The following is a 20,531-nucleotide window of genomic DNA, read 5'->3' on the forward strand; positions in this document are numbered from 1 at the left end:
GAAAATAATAGAAATGAGGCAATGAGGAATTTAGCAGGTTTGTGCATGTGTGTGTGAGAGAGAGAGAAACAGAGAGAGAGAGAGAGAGACAGAGACAGAGAAAGAGATTATATATAGCTGTATACTACTACATTAACCTGTATATATTAACTAATTCTATTGTCTCCCTCCTTCTGTCCTGTTATTTCTATGAAGAGTATGAATGATGTTTAAATATTCAATTTAGTCCATGTGTCACAAAACCACAAGAAGTTATATATGGAATTGATGGGGAAGTCTTCATATTACCTGGAGATCCCAAGCTATTGAAATTAATGTGATGACTGATGAGACTTTGGAGAGAGAGGAAGATTAGTTGTGTTTTATGAAATATAGTTGCATAATATTAGACAGAGACATGACGTTTTGTTTAGGAGTTAGAGTACAGTGGTGAAATGGTTACAGAAAAATATTTTAAATGTGAATGGGATAGGTCATTTGTCTCTTTTCTCTCAGATGCAATTCTTACTCTTTCTTTATTTTATATCTCTGAGAGGCTGAATGCTGCAGTCTGTATACCCTCGGCTAATTTACCCTAGCTTGCCAGTTGAATTCCCAAAGGGAGTTGACTCTTTTCCAGCTTCATTTAGCCAATTGAATTCCCAGAGGGAGTTGTTATTTCAGGAAGCATCTCTATGTGTGGTTGTGGCTTCTCTGAGATTCCAGATGCTTCTGGTAACAGAGTTCTAGCCCCTGCTATACAGCAGAGCTTCTTTATTCTTTATTCAGAGCCACAATCTGATGCTGCTGTCTCTTAACCTTAGATTGCATCACTAATTGATTTATCAGTAGTTTTGTTATCTGAGTAACCAGTTAGTTGAATTAAATTCCTAATCTTGTAGATTAGGTCTTCTAGTAATGAATTCTCTCAGTTTTTATCTGTATAAGATGTTTTGGTTTCTCTCCTCATTTATGAAAGATATTTTTGCTGACTGTAGAATTCTGTGTAGATAATTGTTGTTGCTGTTTTTCTCAGCACTTTAAAGATGTCACTATTGTCTTTAGCCTGCATGGTTTCCTATGAGATGCCGTTTATAATCTTATCTTTTATCCTGTGAACATAATGTTTCTTTCTTTTTTTATTTTTTCTTCTAGTTGCCTTAAAAATTTTTGCTTATCTTTGTTTTTTTTTTAATTTTATTGGAGTATAGTTGATTTACAATGTTGTGATAGCTTCAAGTGTACAGTAAAGTGATTCAATTATACATATACATATATTCATTCTTTTTCAGATTCTTTTCCCATATAGGTTATTACAGAATATTGAGTTTTTTTCCAGCAGTTTGACATTCATTTTGCTTTTGTTATTTATTCTTCTTAGTGCTCTCAGAGATTTGTGGGCTTGTGGTTTGGTGTCGGTCATTAATTTTTGAAAGTCTCAAATACTTTTTCTTCAATCTCTACTTCTTTTCTCTATTTCTTGTCCTTCTGAGATTTTAATTATACATGTTTTACAACATTTAATATTGCGCCACTGCTCTTAGATGTTCTGTATTTTTTACTTCACTATTTATTCTCTTTTTATTTCATTTTGGCTATTTTATGTTTACCTATTATTGTGTTCCCTAGTTCTTTTATCATTTATGTCAAGCGTGTTGATGGAAACATTGAAAACCATTTTTACTAAGTTTTTTTTTTCCTAACATTCAATTAATATTAACATTCCTAATTGATTCTTACATTGAGTCCATAAATTTGCAGAGATTACCCATCCCATCTTATACGCTCCCACTTTTCCATTAAAACTTTCACATACTAATCATGGTTATTTAAAATTCCTTATCAGATAATTCCAACATTTGTGTCATCTCTTATTTTCATTCTGATTATTGCCTTGTGTCTTGGAAGTGTGTTGTTTCTTGTCTTTCCATATATTTTGTAATATTTTATTGAAAGATGGACAACTCATGTAAGTAAGCAGAAATGGAGGTAGATACTTTTAAATGTCTGGAAACAGGTAAATATTTCCCTCTTGCTAAGCCTTAAGTGAAGAGTTATGAATTATTTTCGTTACGGTTTGAGCTAAGACTGACTCTTTTTTTTTGCTCAGATAACACTTAATGCTTTAAAGTCTTCAAATGCTTGTGATTATCTTGTTTCACACAGTCCTGCCATCCTGTACATGGCCTTCACCAACTCACCAACTAGTGAACTATTCTAGATAAACTCTTTTATATTTAGTTGTATCCTGTAAGTAAGTGCATGCTCATGGCTCCTAAGCAACACCCCCCCACCTCCAGTCACCTCTCTTCCCTTAGAATTTGGGCCAAATTAAGGCCATGTGACCTCAATTCTTTGATATACTCAATAGATCATAAAGATGTTAGTTTTGTTATGCTTTGCTTAAGTAGCAACCCTATTTCCTGGCCTCTGCAACTTAGAACAGGAGTCAGAAGTACAGTAATTTATGTTCAATCCATTAGATACCTTTATTAGGACTCCTATTGACTAAATATCACAATTATACTAGTTCTTGAGTATACAGAGTTTTTCTGAAGAAGGTATAGACCTTGTCCTCAAAAGGATTTCATCCTTTGGAGGTATCATACTCACATACACATAAACATACAATTTATGTGGTGAAGCCACCTTAGGAACCAATAGTGCCATAACAAGGGTGTGGACATCACTATCACGGGGTCTCTTTTGCCAAACTTAGGGGAATAGATAAAAGGGGTAATCTGGGTCACCTGACAAGATTATGCAGTGATCTCAGAAGGAAGGAAGATGGCAATTAACTATCAGAGGATATTCTTGGAAAAACATAAATATTAACAATTATATTTTCTCTACTCTTCTAAATGATTCTCAAGTTTTGTACAACAGAGCAAGTCTCACCCACTTCATTAGACTTGGTAGAGTATACTAGACCTCACTATGTCCCCCACTAAAATGTTAATAGCATTTAATGTTTGTATCACCCAATTTAGTATTTAAATATATTCTAACTTGTAGTGTTTATTCTTACACATCTTTTTCACACTGAAATAAATTATAATTTTCAAAAAAGACAAAGGCACATTACATTTCTTTTTTATGCAGTGAGTCTCTGGTCATGAGAAGAGCTTGGACTTTATGATCAAATAGAGGAGGTCTTGAAACTTGGTCTTATTTCTTTTTACCTTCATTACCTTGACCAAGTTATTTATGCTTAATAAGGCTTGTATTCTTCAACTACAAAGTGACTGGCTCTAATGGTGCTGAATAAAAATAAGCATTGCAAAACTCAGAATGGCATGAACGAGTAAGAGACTATTGATATCTCTTTTCTGTAGAGTAAATCATACAAAAACACTTGAAAGAATTGGTAAGGAAAATTCTGGTCCCATATGAAAACTACAGCCAAATTTGGTTTATACATCCACAAATCCTTCCTTCAAACAACAGCATCATATAAATATTACCTCAGTGAGGTTGAAGCACACTGAAAGTTTTAGAGTGGGAACATTCTACATAAATGTATTATATTTCACTGGCAATTTATAAAGAAAAAAAGGAAGAATCTTTAGTTCATTCAATTGATAATTGCTTCCTTTGATGATACACATTTACACATAGAAAATTCATTTTTGCTTTAGTATCCATAATTTGGACCTAATCCAGAAAAACTATCTTTACTGAAGAATTTTGAGCTGATGCTTTCTTAAATGGCTATAGTTGAGGTAGCCATTGAACAGAAATAAGAACATTTTCCTTATACATACTCTAATGCATATCTTAAATCCTCAAAATTCCAAAAATACTTAACCAATTTTCTTCAAATATGGTATAATTTATCCTACCTTAGTAAAAACTGCACTCTTGCCAATTTTGGAGCTCTATAGCTTCAGCATCAGCTTCTGTTTTGTTTGTTTGTTTTTGTTTTTGAATTATACCAAAGGGAAAAAAAAAAGAGTTGAAGTGTTTTTCTTCTAAATGGACAAAAGTTTCCTATTACTTATTACTCAAAACTGTATGAATGGATTTAAAAATACCACAAGTATATTTTTTAAGAAATAAGGGGCTTTGAGCACAGACCAAATTCTACCCACAAGGAATAATGAGGATAAAATTTATAAAGTACTGTGAAGGAATTAAATTTGCAATGTAATTCTTAGTCTAACTACTGCATTCATGATTTTAATTGCATTATTTTTAATCTTGCATTCAACATCAATGTTTTAAAAAAGGATGCCTTCTTCCCTATCTCTCCTGTGCAAATTTAAAAACAATGTTTTAGAACTATTTTAGGTATCTTTTAACAGAGCTCCTCCTGGTCTACCCAAACTTATCTCCCATGGAGCCTATGCACACTGCACTCTAACTAGGTTTTCTACCTCACTTCCCTCCACTTTTGCCATTCTATTCTTATTTTCATACCTTTCTTTATACTATGCTCTTTGCATAAACCATGTTCTTCTCTACCTGTCCAAATGCAACTCATCCAGTAACTGTTGCCAATTTGCAATGAAGCCTTCTTGAATCATTTTAGTTTGCAGAAAAGTTTTTTCCTTATAGAAAAGAAATCTCTCTCTCTAAGAAAAATCCACTCATTGTAATAGAATGAATAAGAAAGGATAATTTCAATTCCTGGAAAATTTGCTATTTGTTTAGAGCTAGTACTTTGGATAAGTCATTTGACTTCTTTGAAACTAGTTTGGAATTAATAGTAATATTTGTAGTGGAACTGATAATAATATATTTTATGGCTTTTCTGTAGATTTAGTGGTAAACTAAGGGACCTTATTTTGTGTATTATAAAATGCTACACAAATTCAAAGATATATCAGATCTAATATTTAATTAAGCATTTTATATATTACAACTTAGTTCCTCAAAAAACCTAACCTTCTGAGCTTCACCATGCAAATTTTTATATGAAAGGGTTAGACTAGATCAGTATCTGCCAATAAATGTCCAATTGTTCAGTAGAAATTTTCTCTGAAAGTTAGGAATTCTCTAGTCAAATGATTTTGACAAACACTGCTTAAAATATCTGTATTGTGGTATTTCTCAGGGGGCATTAAATGTTAAAATCATGAGATAAAGAAAAATATTTAACTTTGTTTAACTTGACAGTTTTTTTAAATGTACATTTATATATGTTTTAAAATATGCAAATATTTTGGCCTAAAATATGTTAATATCTATGGACAATAATTCAGTAGATGTTAAAATAAATGATCTTTAAGTTCATTTTTAGAACTAGTATTTGAAATATCTATGATTATGTTTCAGTTATTAGTCTTCAGTTTCTGGTAGAATTTTAAACATATATAGTACTCAATAAATTATTTAGTACTCAATAAACGACATAACATTTACTAATATGGGCTAGCATATTATTATAGAAATTCTTAGAAACACACAGAAGAAGTTTAAACCTAATCAAAGATGTTTTTGACAGAGTTTCACTAGCTACTCACAAGAACGAGTGGGGACAGGGAAAAAACTGGAGAGAGCCTACCTTCACAGTGCAGATATAGAAGAGGAAATAGTGTGGTGGTGTGGGTAAAGACACAAATGCCTGCTCCTCCTGAGCAGAGTTACAAGAAATAATTTGGCTAACTGTGATGAGGAGTGGCCAAAATGCAAGAAAATCCTAAATCTGAAGCCAGGCATTCATGGACTACCCAAAAGTAAAGTTAAGAAAAATAACTTAGAAATGAGGAACCTCTTCTGCCTTTTTACTTCAAACCTAGCAAGTACCTAATAATGAGCAACAGTGGTGTAAATCTGAAGGAGAGGAAAGACCATGGAGAGAGAACCCTCTGTGAGGCAAACATATAAGAATGGCTCAAAGTTGAGGGTGGAACGAACATTTATATCAAGAAAAACCCTTCAGCATACTATAATTACATGGAATCATTAGAGAAATCTGAACCCTCTGGTACACTGAAGATACCCAGACAAGCAACAAAGCTCAAATCTATCTAAACTCCTGATTAGATTGGTTTGATCCCACTCTAAATGCCTTAAGAGAGGTGTTTTTATTCTCAGACATAAATAATATTTACATCAGTCTCTCTCAGTCTACACAGGATATCCAATAAAATTACAAACACACATACACTCACAAACATCTTTGATTTTGTTTGTTCTTTAAACTTACAAGAACATTTCAAGATTTTCTTCAGTTCCAATTTTCTGATTTCACACTCTTATGAATAGTCATGAGTATGTCAAAACTCAATGGCTTTGATTCATGTGGAGATACTTTATGTGCTACTTTAGTTATAAAGAAATATCTTGAATTTGTTCTTATATGGTACACATCTTTTTCACTATGTCTTCTGTCCTGGAGACATAATTATGTTTATTTTAAAGTCTCTCTTTCTATTGGTTCCAACTGCTTGGTTATCTCTGAATCTGATTCTGTTGATTATTTTGTCTCTTGACAAAAGACCCTCTATCTTACTCCTGTGTGTGTGTGTGTGTGTGTGTGTGTGTGTGTAGGGATCTGAATTTTGAAACTATAATATTTTGTCATTTTCTGATCTTTACTTGTTTGCAGAAAAGATGACTCCTAGAAAATAAAATGTATTGAATCTGACAATACATGCTTGAAATGTCTTAGGGTTTTAAACGAGTGAAGAAGAAAAGTAGTTGGGAAAAAAGCAATAAATTGCAAAAAGAATAATGTCTTCAATTCTAGGCCTCAAAGTACATGGGAATATGAAGAGGTAATGATGTAAGTAGCCTATAATTGTGAGGGGTATAGGGAAAATAGTATTTTAAGGGGAAAAACATGTTTCAATTAAAGCAAGAATATGAAAAGAACTTTATAAAAATGTGTATAGATATAGGGTTTTTTGATGAGAAATATTGTTGACTGATGACAGAGGAAATCTTTGCTATGGGCAAGAATGGAGTTGATGTGGTCATATCTGGGAGATGTACAGAGTATTATGAGGATAAGGATCTGTGTGAAAAGTGAATGGTCAGGGAGGCTTAGATTTCTGGTGTGACTGAGTTTAACTGGGGTATTAAATCAAACTTTGGTTTTACCTGTTAGTTCTAGGGAAGGATGTGAGCAATCAATCAAAGTCAAAATTCAGAAAATTAGCTGGAAGGAAAGGGGTCATGGGCATACATTCAGTCTTTCATTCAGGATTGTGTGTTTGATCAATGATTAGTCAAGGGTCTTTTAGAGGGACAGGTCTTTAAGGCAGCTAACTGAGTCTTGACAACTCGGGAGGGGTTATCTCAACAAGATTACAAATAGATAACAAACACTTTAGGGGTACTTGGTCTTTCCCACAGTAACATTATGTCATTGTAATGAAAGAGTGAGTACACATTTTCTTTTTAGTAATATGAGCATCATGTTAACTGGATCTGTTAGGATATTTCTGGCTGTATGTAGCAGAAATTCTGACATGTTTTTTAACCAATAAGGGAATTGCTACCTCCAATTATAATCCCACAGGTAAGATACACTCAAAGGTTGGTTGATTCTGTGGGTTAGCAGAAACATCAGAAAGCCATATTTTATTTCACACAATTTTATGATTTTTTTTGTAGGTTAACTTTGTAAGAATATTAATTCCTTTTAGAGTCACAAGTTGGCCGCCAGTAGCAACTTGGGAAATGTGTTCCTTTCTTTTTATCCAGAAAGAGAATAGCTTTTCTTTGTTTCTATTTGCCAAAAGTCTTGAATGAGACTTTCTCATTTTTTATATCTGTCCATCATTTGGGTGGAATGAATAATGGAGTTCATCCCAACAATCATGACTGAGCTGGATTGAAATATCTGCTTGCTCTCTGGATTATTATGGAACAAATAATAGAAATTAAGATACAAATTTTGTGTAATATCTTATGGTTGCCATACATTTACATTAAAGTCAACATATTCAAAACTCAACTTATCTCTTCAAAATAACTAGATTTTCCTCCAGTATTTATCAAATCAAATGCATTTGACTAATTTTGATATCCATCCACTTTTTGTCAGACCAAAAATACACGTCATAATTAACTTATCTTCTTTGTTCATCAAGATCAGTCCATCAAACTCATCCATTGATTCAATAAACACTTGGCCACTATACATAAGTTGTTATATTAGGCAATGTAGTATAAGTCTGGCCTTCATGAAAATACAATTTAGTTTGGAAGACAAAAGATGAACAAGTATTCTTAAGTGTGAAGTATAATCTATGTTAAGTGAATAGATCTTAAGCATAAAATTCAGTAAGTCTTGCCAAAGGTATACATTCATGTAAACCACACTTGGATCACACTTGTTATGACACTTTTCTTACCCAGGAAAGCCCCTGTATCCTTCCTAGTCAAATTGTCATCCTCACTTTCTGAAGAGACTGCCACTCTTCTAATTTCTAGCACAAGGGTTAATGTTTCCTGTTCTTAAACTTTATATAAATGTAATGCTACAGTATAAATACTTTTATGTCAGTTTTTCTTTTGTTTAGTTTAATGACTGTGGGATTCACTCATGTTTTTGTGCATATCAAATTATTTTTTGTTGTTGAATAGCAGAATATATATGACATAATGAAAATTTGTTTCCTTTTGGTGGATATTTGGATTTTTTAAATTAATAAGACTATAGTATTTCTCTGAAATATATATATTCATTTCTCTTGGCTAGATATCTCTAAAATTATTAAAATCTGCAAAAGAAGTTCTACAATATAGGTAAGCCACTTACATTCCCACCAGTAACATATGTTCTACATCCTCACTGATATTTGGTGTTGTCAGTCTTTCTTTTCAATTCATTACAGTTGGTTTCAAATGGTAACAAAATGTAGTTTCAGTGTTTATTTTCCTGATACCAGTGACACTGATCACTTTTTAATGTGTTGGCCCTTCCTATATCTTCATTTGTGAAGTGATTTCTTGAGCCTATTGCACATTTTTAGGGGACTGTTTTTGTTTTCATTTTGGGATGTTAGGACTTGTTTTCTAAATCTAAATTATTTGCCAAATGTTAGATTTTGGGGGGAGATTTGTTACCTCAAATTTATGTATATATATATTGTTAATGACATTTTTTAAATGAGATAGGTTTGTTGCATCCACACTAAATTTACACTATATGGTTTGGTTCAAATATAATTTTATATGATCTTATGTTTTAAATTAAACATAGAAATGAACAGCTAATTGAGGAAATAAATATAAAATTCGGTTAAAATTTAATTCACTAAAATATCTAGACCTACTAGCTATGTAATAGCTTATTATATATATTCAAGAAACCACCTTATTGCTAGTGAAAAAATAAACTACTTTTTGAAGATAATTTCTATTTTGTACATCCATAGAAAATGTCTATGCTTTCTTATTGTAAACTACTATACTTATCAGAATTAATAATGGTATGTTTAACTTATAAACACCCTAAAAATGGATCTCCTATTGAAAGTTCTTGACATAGCATTAATTATAATTTTCCTAATAACATAGATGCAATTTTTTTACATGTTAGATTTCAATTGCTTTGGTTGCTATTGTTATCATTTTACTTTTATGGCAAATCTTGTATTTTAATAAGTTTCTGACTTGCAATTTGAAATTGCAAACTTTACGGTTGGCTGATGCATTCTTACAAATAAATTATACTGTTTAAGAAAATTGCTTAGACTTAGAAAACTGACAAATTTTATTACGGTTTCTAGATACAGATCACACAGTAACATACCTAGAAGGGTGAGAGAGTCAACAAAACACTATTTCTCAAAGAGAAAAGAAGAAAAAGGAAGAAAAAAAAGAAAGCAAAACAACATCAGAAAAATATTTTACATTTTTCCTTATAGACCCACCCTTCACAAGTATGAGATTTTCAAACATGAATTTCGTGCTTCATACTTTTCTATAGTGGAGGTAACAGTAAAAGAAAAGTCAGAAATCTGGGTTATAGCTCTGTCCCTCGTGCTAATAATTGTGTGATATTGAACAATGTACATAAATTGTAAGGGTCTTGATTACTGAGCTGTAAAGGAGGAACAATAAGCTTTGTAGTACATAAAGAAGTTAAATGCTATATAGTTTTGTAATGCATCTCATTATAGATAAATAAGATCATATTCTTACAAATATTATTGAGCTGGCACTCAAAGCATACAGGATTTCAAAGAATGAATATTGCTAAAACAGTGTGGTTAGTTCTATAACCATCAAATACTTTCTATATCACCTTTCTACATCACATTACCTAGTAAAACCTTCAAATTTATTTGAACATATTTGTATTAGTCATAGGATTAATGGTCCCATTCTATTATTTGAATTACATACATACACATATAAGCATATATATATATATATATATATATATATATATATATGCATATGTGTATTTAAAAACTCTTTACAGATATAACACTTGGAGATATTACATAGTGGTAATAATGAAGTGATCTCCCTTTTCACTCTTCTACATATTTGAGATGAAGGAATAAGATATCTCTTCTATCATTTGATCTAACTCATAGGTTTTGATTGTTAAATCGGCCACACAGAAACCAAAGACCTTACCCAGTAACAAGATTTACTAAGTAATTTCAAGGGTACCATAAATTAGAAGCTCAGAAGAAGCAGAAATACATCTATGACATTGAGGGTGGCTCCCCAGGTTCTTGTTACTATGTATGGCATGCACCTCTGGCTCAGATAGATGAGGTGTCTGAGTTAAGTCTGCAGATTTTCTTATCAATAAGGAGCACTTAATTTATAAAACACCTCTATTTTTTTAAAGTGATAAATCAGTGGGATTGGTGAGTGCTCGCTCTAGAGAAGGTTTTTTTGTTTGTTTGTTTGTTTATTTTTGGGCCACACCATGTGGCATGTGGGATCCTAGCTCCCCGACCAGGGATTGAACTCATGCTCCCTGTAGTGGAAGCTTGGAGTCTTAACCACTGGACTACCAGGGAAGTCCCAAAATATCTCTATTTTTAATTCTATGTAGCTGTGTGCTTTGGTGACATTCCCCTGTCATGCTTCAAAGATCCTAGGCTCTATTAGTTATAGAATACCCTTAGCCAGAACAGATCCTGAGATCATTTCAGAGGTGAAGTGTCTCCCTCCTCTTTATGCAGAGGTCCAGCAGAAAAGGAGACTGAACATGGTTCCCTGCCTTGTTTTCTTGCTTCTAGGAGTGTCTTCTTTTTAAACAAATTGAATGGACAGCAGGCCAGCTGCTTTAATTCATTCCTCAACTCATCATTTATCAAGAAGAGACAGGTAAAGACACTTATATATATAAATATATATATTTATATATATTTATATATGTATGCACACACACATATATGTTTATCTGAATTATTTTGCTATACACCTGGCACTAACACAACGTTGTACATTAACCATAACAGATGGTTTAACAAAAGGGAATATTTCATAAGAAGAACAAGATTAAACTGAAGTCATTATATATCTATAAAAAACAAGTTAATCAGAGTAGTGTTAGGAAGAAATGGAACATAGAAAAGCAACAGCCAGAGGCAAAGTTCTTAACACCTCTATAGGAGAGAGTACTGAGAGGAAGTGCATCCTATTAAGAAGATTGGCCTTAGAACATCCAAGCCTGAACAAACATTGAAACGTTCAAATGATAAACCTATATTTCCTCTTGTGATGACTTCTTGTTCCTGCTAAACAAGATGTTATTTTGCTAAATTCATTCTCCTTATGGCTTTCCTACAGAGAAAACTGTTCAGACTTATTTGACTATCTTATACGCTTGACAGTTCAATTTTTCATTGTATAATAAATTAATACAATATCAAGTCTTTTGTGAATTCTCTGTTCATAAATAAGCATCTTTAAATCCTTGAGGATCTGGCTGAGAGATGTAACATGGAATTTGATGAAATTGCCAAGGTAATAAGATTTTATTGATGCCTTTTCTTAGAAAGACAGCTGGACATGCAGATGATACCTTAACATCACTACCTTTTATTTTAGTGGATCTTCCTACAATTGTATTATTCACTTATTTCATTGCCCTACTAATAAATTCATTTGATTCATAGATATTAAAATTTTAGTTGCTAGATTTCTCAGAGCTACTGTCCATCATGTACAAGACTGCCCTTTACAAGATTCTTGACAGAAATTAAATATTTTACATTTTACTTGGATACTTTCAGTGATGAGATTCTCATAATCTCATAAGGGAATTCATTACACTAATTACAAACTCATTTCTTAGAGTCATCCTTTTATCTCAGACCTTGTAGATTGCTTCAAAATTCCTTCATTCATCCATTTTATACATATTTATAAATGCCTTATTCTTTGAAAAGCTATACAGAAATAAAGCTTACACCGAAGTAATAAGGTGGTGCATATTCCCACCACACACAACATTTAGCATATAAGAATGTTATGGCATTGCAGTATGCTGTACTGATCACTTAAAAAGTGCATGGGAGGAGCATCTAACAGAGTTTGGATGCATAGAGAAAGTCTAATTGAAGAGGTGATGAATTCGGTGAGAATTTTAAAAAGCTTAATATGTTCTCATTCTGGCTGTTGGCTTTAAATAGCATCCATTTGATATTTCCAAAATTTATGACTCCATACCAGACTTCTTCCCTCAACTTCATCTATTAATTGCAAAGACAGCTTCATTTGGATATCTAATAGATGTCTTAAACTTAGCTTGCACAAAACTGAGCTCATGATATTCTACTCACATGATTCTCCTACAATCTTCCCAATTTCAGAAATTACAACTCCTTTCTTAGTGGAGCTCAGGCTGAAGACCTAAGATCATATTTTGTGATTCTCTTATACTTACAAATTCCTCCACAGATAATCTGTAAATAAATTTTGTTGGTTCTATCTTCAAAATATTTTTGAATTTGACACCTTACACCAACTGCATTAACTAAAGTCTGCATGTGGCAAAATTCCAAGGAGCACCATTCACACTATATTCTGTGTGTTGGGTTCAGAACCATAACCTCGATATAAGCTAATATATTTTGCCACTATTACTGCAAATACCTCATAACTGGTCTCTGGATTTATCCTTTACCCTGCTACAGACTATCCTTGAAACCAAAATAAGATCAATTCTTTAAAAATATCATATACATGACATTACTATTATTACAAATATCTACCAATGTTTTCTTGTTTCAATCAAAAAAATGTCTAAATCTTTATCATAATAGACAAAGCTCTATGTGATTTTGTCAACACTTTCTTCCTAAATTCATTTACTATTTCTTTTTCGTCACTTGATATTCTTCAGCTACAATGTTCTCTTAATAGTCCTGAGAAGACTTCACAGACTTTACACTTATTGTCTCCTCTATTTTCCTCTTTCCCCTGATAAATCCAGGACTCACTGCCTCATTTCCTTCCAGTCTTCAAAGACCATGTTCTCAATGAGACTCTCCCTGACTATGCTGTCTAAAGTTTTGTGCCTGAACAATTCTCCTTTCCTTAATTTATTTATTTTTCTTCTTAGGTAATATCTCTATCTAGCATGATATTTATACTTCTAATCTTGATCATGTTCTATCTGCCTCACTAAAATGTATTCTTAAGGCAGTAATTTTTGCCTCAATTTTCACTCCTGTAGTCCAAATGGCTGTACTAATTCCTAACACACAGTATACATTCAATAAATATTTATTGAATTAAATAATGAATATGTTTGAGGAATAAAAAAATGTTAAAGATAATAGAGCAAAGTATGTTGAGAAAGATACAAGTAATTTTTGTCTTTTAGTATAACACCATCATTGAGATATAATTCACTTACTGTACAATTCACCTAAAGTTGTAACATTCAGTAGATTTAGTATATTCACAGGCTTGTGCAGCCATCACCATAATCAATTTTAGAAGCTTTTCATCACTCTGAAAAGAAAATGTGTACCTATTAGCAAGCACTTCCCACTTCTCCCTAATCACTGTCCCACCGCATCCCCAACTTCGGCTGCAGGAAATCACTAATCTACCTTCTCTCTCTGTAAATATGCTTAATCTGGGCATTTGATGTAAGTGAAATCATTCAATACATGATCTTTTGTGACTCATTTCTTTCACTTAGCATAATATTTCCAAAATTTGTCTATGTTACAGCATATAAGAATGCTTCATTTTTTAATTGGCAAATCATATTTCATTGTATGGATATACCATATTGCATCAGTTGATGGACATTCGGTTGCAATACGTCCAGTTGATGGACATTTAACTTTTGGTTATTATAAACAATGCTGTAATGAATATCCATGAACACGTTTTTGTGTAGACATATGTTTTTATTTATCTTAGGTACTTACCTAGAAGTGCAATTACTGGATCATATAGTGATAACACCATGTGCAACATGCTGAGAAGCTGCTGGACTGTTTCCAAAGTAGGTGCATGATTTTATATTTCTACTAAGAATGTATAAGCGTTCTAATTTCTCCACATCTTTGGCAACACTTGACATTATCTGACTTTTTGATTATAGTCATCCTAGTGGGTGTGAGTGGTATCACATTGTGTTTTTGACCTGCATTTATCTTATGGGTGATGATACTGAACACTTTTTATAGATTTATAGTTTTTGCTCTCACATTTAGGCCCATTTTGAGTTAGTTTTTCTGTATGATGTAATTGTCCAACTTCATTCTTTTGCATGTAGATATCCAGTTTTCCTAGAACCATTTGTTGAAAGACCATTCTTTTCCCCCATTAAATTTCCTTGATACAATCTCTTCAAAAATCAAATCACTGTTAATGTGGATGTTTGTTTCTGGACTCTCAGCTTTATTCCATTGACCTAAACATCTTTTGTTTTTCCAGTACAATTCTGACTTGATTACTGTATATTTGTAGTAAGTTTTTACTTAATTTATTTTTTAATGAATGAAAGACTCTTTAAATTCTATATTGTTGGTCAATATATCATATACTCCCTGATATGATGTGCTGAGAAAGGCACAACATCACTTCTGAACTTAATCATGAAGGAACATCAGATAATTCAAATTGAGGGACAGTCTATAAATGAATTGACAAGTACTCTTCAAAATATCAAGGCTATGAACAGCAAAGAAAAGCTAAGGATCTTAAAATAGATTAATAAGACTGCTAATTTTAATATAAGATATTTGATATGGTCCAGGCAGGCCCAGAAAATGGATATTGGTGGGACAAATATATTTTGAGCAAGTCCAATAAATTAGTTAATACATTGTACCAATGATAATTTTCTACTTTTGATAATTTTATGTGTTTATGAAAAATATAATCACTTAGGGAAGTCAAGTGAAGGATATATGGGAAATAAATATTTTATTTATATTTGCAACATTTATATAAATGTGAAATTATTTCAGATGAAAAGTTAAATTATAAAAATAAAATCTAGGGTTTCCCTGGTGGCACAGTGATTGAGAGTCTGCCTGCTGATGCAGGGGACATGGGTTTGTACTCCGGTCTGGGAAGATCCCACATGACGTGGAGCGGCTAGGCCCATGAGTCATGGCCACTGAGCCTTCATGTCCGGAGCCTGTGCTCTGCAACGGGAGAGGCCACAACAGTGAGAGACCCACAAACTGCAAATAAATAAATAAATAAATAAATAAATAAAATCTAAACTTGAATAAATGTTTAGTCATGGCTTTCTTATTTCATATATTCTAATTTTCCATTAAATCTATTTGCAAGAAATGATTCTTAAAGGATTTACCATCTTATTAAAAAGATGGTGTGATAAACAGAATGATAGTCCTCAAAGATTGCTACATCTTAATCCCTGAAACATATGAATAGGTTACCTTACATGACAAAAGAGACTTTGCAGGTCAGATTAAGATCATAAAATAGGGATATTTTCCTGAATTACCTAGATGGATGCAACATAATTATAAGAACTCTTAAAGGAGGGAAGCAGGAAATCAGAGTCTTAAAAAAAAATGTGACATGGAAAAAGAGGTCAAGGAGAGAGAGAAAAATAATTGAACACTCTACACTGCCAGCTTTGAAGTTTGAGGAAGAGTCCATGAATCAAGGAACATGGATGGCCTCTAGAAGCTGGAAAAGGCAAGAAAATGCATTCTTCCCTAGAGAATTCTGAAGGAACTCAGCCTTTGCTAACACCTTGATTTTAGAACTTCTTATCTCCAGGCCTATAAGATAATAAATGTGTGTTGTTTTAAGCCACTAATTTTGTGGTGATTTACTACAACAGCAATAGAAATCTAATACAGATAGCAATATACTCAATAGTGCTAAAGCCCTTCACACCACTTTTAACTACTTAGAATCCATGTCAAATACTTTCTGTTCCCACTGTTTTTGTGTGCCTGGTTTAGTCAGACTCCTGCTGCACAGGATGTAGGTAAAATTTTGTGTTCATCTTCTTATCTAAGATTTTATTCAGTTTAGATCAACATCATAATTACTGTTGAAGTCTCAGAGAGAGCATCCGACCATTTAGGGGGTAAAGATGAAGCAAAACAACCTTTTTTTTTAAACTAAATGAGTCCAGATTGGAAAATAAGATTTTAATTCTATTGGCCTATGAGCTTTCTAACTAAATCCCAGAATTAGGCAATTAGGTGTTTGCATCAACCTATGACATTAAAGAATAGATATATCTTGTGATCTTGCTGAGCAGATGCATTCCCCTCTCCACCCAAAAAAGAAAATGTGTAGTGGGAGCCAACCATGCACTTATTCTTCATTATGTATCAATAATAGAAAAGACAAAATAAAGGTCCAGAAGCATAACAATTTTTCTTTTTGTGAAGTAGACACTTCAAAGTTGAGGAAGAAGTATTCCCAAAACCCCCATCATCGTTGTCATCATTTTCACCATCATCATCATCATAATTAAATAACAACAGAAACAACAGCAATAATGTAATACTCAGGCAAGAAAACAAATGCAATTTTATATAATATTTATATTCCTGTATATTTTGAATATAACTAGATCAGGAAATTGATCATATTTCTGGACTTGATTACCACATTCCTAGTAACTCTCTATTCTGTATACATCAGTGACTACCACTTTGCATATTAGCACTATCTAAAAGTTTTTATTGACATGCCCCCATTCATAAAAAAAATAAATATAAAAGTTTTTATTGGCATGCCCCCAAATACACACCCCCCCACACACCCACACACACACAGGTTAATTTATAAATTACACATACACTACTATGTTAGTGTATGTGTAATAAATGTCAATGTTGCTTAATTCTTCCTGATTGTCATAAGAAAATGAGTATAAACACATAGAATCTTCAACATAAAGACCTTCTTATGTACCAATCAGGGATCCTAGCAATCCATCTATATTATATTTCTTGACTTAGAAACCCTTCCACTTTGCCAGGAGACATTCTGTGTGTTCTCGGTATGTGTCAGTTGTATCTTTCAAGCAGGAACCTTAGAAAGCAACCACAGTATTTCTGAAAAGCAAGCCTCCATAGAAGACAGAGAAAGCCTGGAAAGAAAACAGGTAAGCCCCCTTTCTGTGTTTTGTGACTAAACAGATAAAAAATTAAAGAAATTAATAAATAAACACACAAACAGATTGTTTTGCCTGCCACAAAGAGGGAGCCAAAATAGAAATTATTTTTCATACCATAAGCTCTTTAAAATGAGTGTTGCTTTAAAAAAATAATCAGAGTTTATGGTTTCTTCTATATACCTAAGATTCAGAGTACAGTTCAATACACATGGGCTAGATTATGAGCTGATCCTTATAACAATCACAACTGCTACTGATGAAATTTTGTATTTTTCTTTGAATCTACTTCTTTCACATATTAGATTTCTCTTTAAACTGAATTACATTCTATTTTGTAGTAAATCTAGATAGTTGCTGTTATAGTCATATATATGACTATTTTTCTAAGTGTTTTGCTAAATAAGTGTTTAATTGAATAAATACTCTGTTTTTCTTCTGCTATAAATTTCTTTTTACATTACCTTTGTCTCCATTTTATCTTCAGTTATTCATCATATCTTATTGAACTTCAGATTATTAATCATATACTTTCTAATAGTGCAGGGAAAATCATAGTTTAGGAAGGCAAACAAACAAGTAATCAAATAATTTCAATTGAGTATGATCTGTGCTTAAATAGAAAAAAAATTATAGGATTCAGGGTTGTCACAAAGAAAGGAATAACTAACTTCTTAACTTCATCTGGCAAGCTGAGGAAAGATTTCACAGTACAAGAGATGCTTAAGTTGGATCTTGAAGAATGAGTAAGAGTGTAGCACATGAGAGTGGAGTTTCAAGTAACAGGAACAAATAGCATGGTATTGGGGCATATTATACCATGATGCCACACTTATGGCTATGCTTAAACACAGAATGATAAAGTAGAAGTCCCAGAAGAATGAAGTAGGAGAGTAGAGAACTCGATTTTTATATATCAAAGTGTATAATTCTATATAGATCATGAAGGAGAAATTTTTGGAGCCAAATTCAAATTCCTTAAGCAAAGGAACTCTCCTATGTTATGAGCATTGAGCTCCAAGACCACAATATCAAGACGGTAGGACAAGGTGCCCTTTCTCTACTTACAAAATGGTTCAGGCTTAAAAGGAAAACAGTTGTTCTGATGCCTAAGTAAATCAATCTTAGGTATGTTTGTTGGTTAGTTGAGGTGGGGTGAGGGGTTGGGATAATACATGTTTATTGACACAGTTTACAAGAAAAGATACAAGGTTATATACCCTGGGGCTCCTGATAGACAGGTTGTGATAGAAATTTTATATTACATAATGTTAATTTAGCTAGACTCATCATCTTTTCAAGCTTGTATCCTCCAACCCTTCCTCATTTCTGTTGTGTACATGATAAAGCCTGCTAAGATGACTTCTGATACCTTCCATTTCCTCTGATTGCCTTTGAGACCAATATTTTGAGCATCCTATTTAACTCACAAATTATAAATTGTCACCCCTCCCAACACAGCTGGCTGAGTTCCCACCAAATTATTCACTTCCTCAGAGGATTTGGAATAAGAAATACTTTCACTTACTGACCATGGAAATATCTTCATTCAAAAGAAAAACTACCTCTGGAAGATATGAATTTTCTCAAAAGGCCTCAACAGGACTCAATTGAACCAAATTTCTCAGAGAAAGCATTATATACCACAGTATCACAGCAATCTGTGATTAGTGACCAATTTTCTGACGTGTAACAGGTAAATTATTTTTATGTTATTTAAAATAACATCTCAGTCAGAAATTTTAAAAATTTGGAAAAGATTCAAAGTTTTCCCTAGAATAATGCTGTATCATTACTTGCAATTTCATATATTTTATTGAATAAGAGAAAAAGAGAAGTGGATAGGTTTTCCAAAAGCATTCTGGGAATTGTTTGGCCTGCATACGTGGGTTATGTATCAACAAGTAGACAACAGTTAATATATGATGTCAGGAGGAAAAAAAGGATTATAAGTTCTAATGTAAAGTATAAAAGAAATGACCATAATATAAATTAAATACAACTTTTAAAGAGCATTTGCTTTTGAGCAATCTTATATTTTAAAAGGTCTCCGGAGACCAAATTAAGCTATAAATGGTATTCCTACAATACTCTACAAGTTAAGTTTTGAATGACATATTTAGCGTTATTCTTATAAATGTTAAAGCTTGTATACACACTTAATAACAACCAGTATTTTGTCTGATGACACACAATTAGTTCTGTTTTTATTGTCACTTTTGACATTTAATAATAATGCTATGATTTTACAATACAAAGGATGTACATATTCATATTCACTGTAGTAAGAGACTAGTTTTATTTTTTAAATTTTTAAAGGATTACTATAATAAGTAGAATTTTTAAAATAAAATACTACATTAAGGAATCATATAACTGAAAATGAAGTAGAAGCAGAAATCCTAATCATATAAACACAAGACTTAATTTCCTTTTCTCAGAAGTGTTCAAATTAGATTCTTTTCTCAATCTCTTGAGTACTTTCTCTCATAATTCTTTCATCTGGTCACTAGGGTCCAACCAAAATTAACTATAAATTAGTCCTCACATTTACACTGTTTCTCTTTCTTTCTTAATAAGTTTACTAATTTTTTTTTAGCAATCACTATGTTCCATATATTTTACTAAGTGCCTTCCATTTATTACCTCACTTAATTATCATAGAATCCTGTGAGGCAGATGCTAATAAAATTTAGTCTATACATAAAAAGAGTGAAGGAAAGTTAATTATTCAACCAAATACCTACTATACTGTTTAAATAATTCTACTTTCCCTTGTTATGGAACTTTCTTTAAAACCTTTATTTTTCTCATGCTATTCCACCTAGAAATTTCTATACCTAAATATTCACCTATAAATACTGTATCTGTTCTTCAAACTCAGTCTTAAATATGTTTCCCTCTTATCTTCTACCTCCAACTCACATTACATTTCACATTTTTTTAAAGTATAGTACTTTGTATATTTGTTCTGTATCTAGCATATACTTTCACTGGTTTCTATGTTTTCCTGTATCTTCCAATGTAACTTTAAGCTACTTGA

Source organism: Mesoplodon densirostris, chromosome 7 (genome assembly GCF_025265405.1).
Source record: "Mesoplodon densirostris isolate mMesDen1 chromosome 7, mMesDen1 primary haplotype, whole genome shotgun sequence".
Taxonomy (NCBI): domain Eukaryota; kingdom Metazoa; phylum Chordata; class Mammalia; order Artiodactyla; family Ziphiidae; genus Mesoplodon; species Mesoplodon densirostris.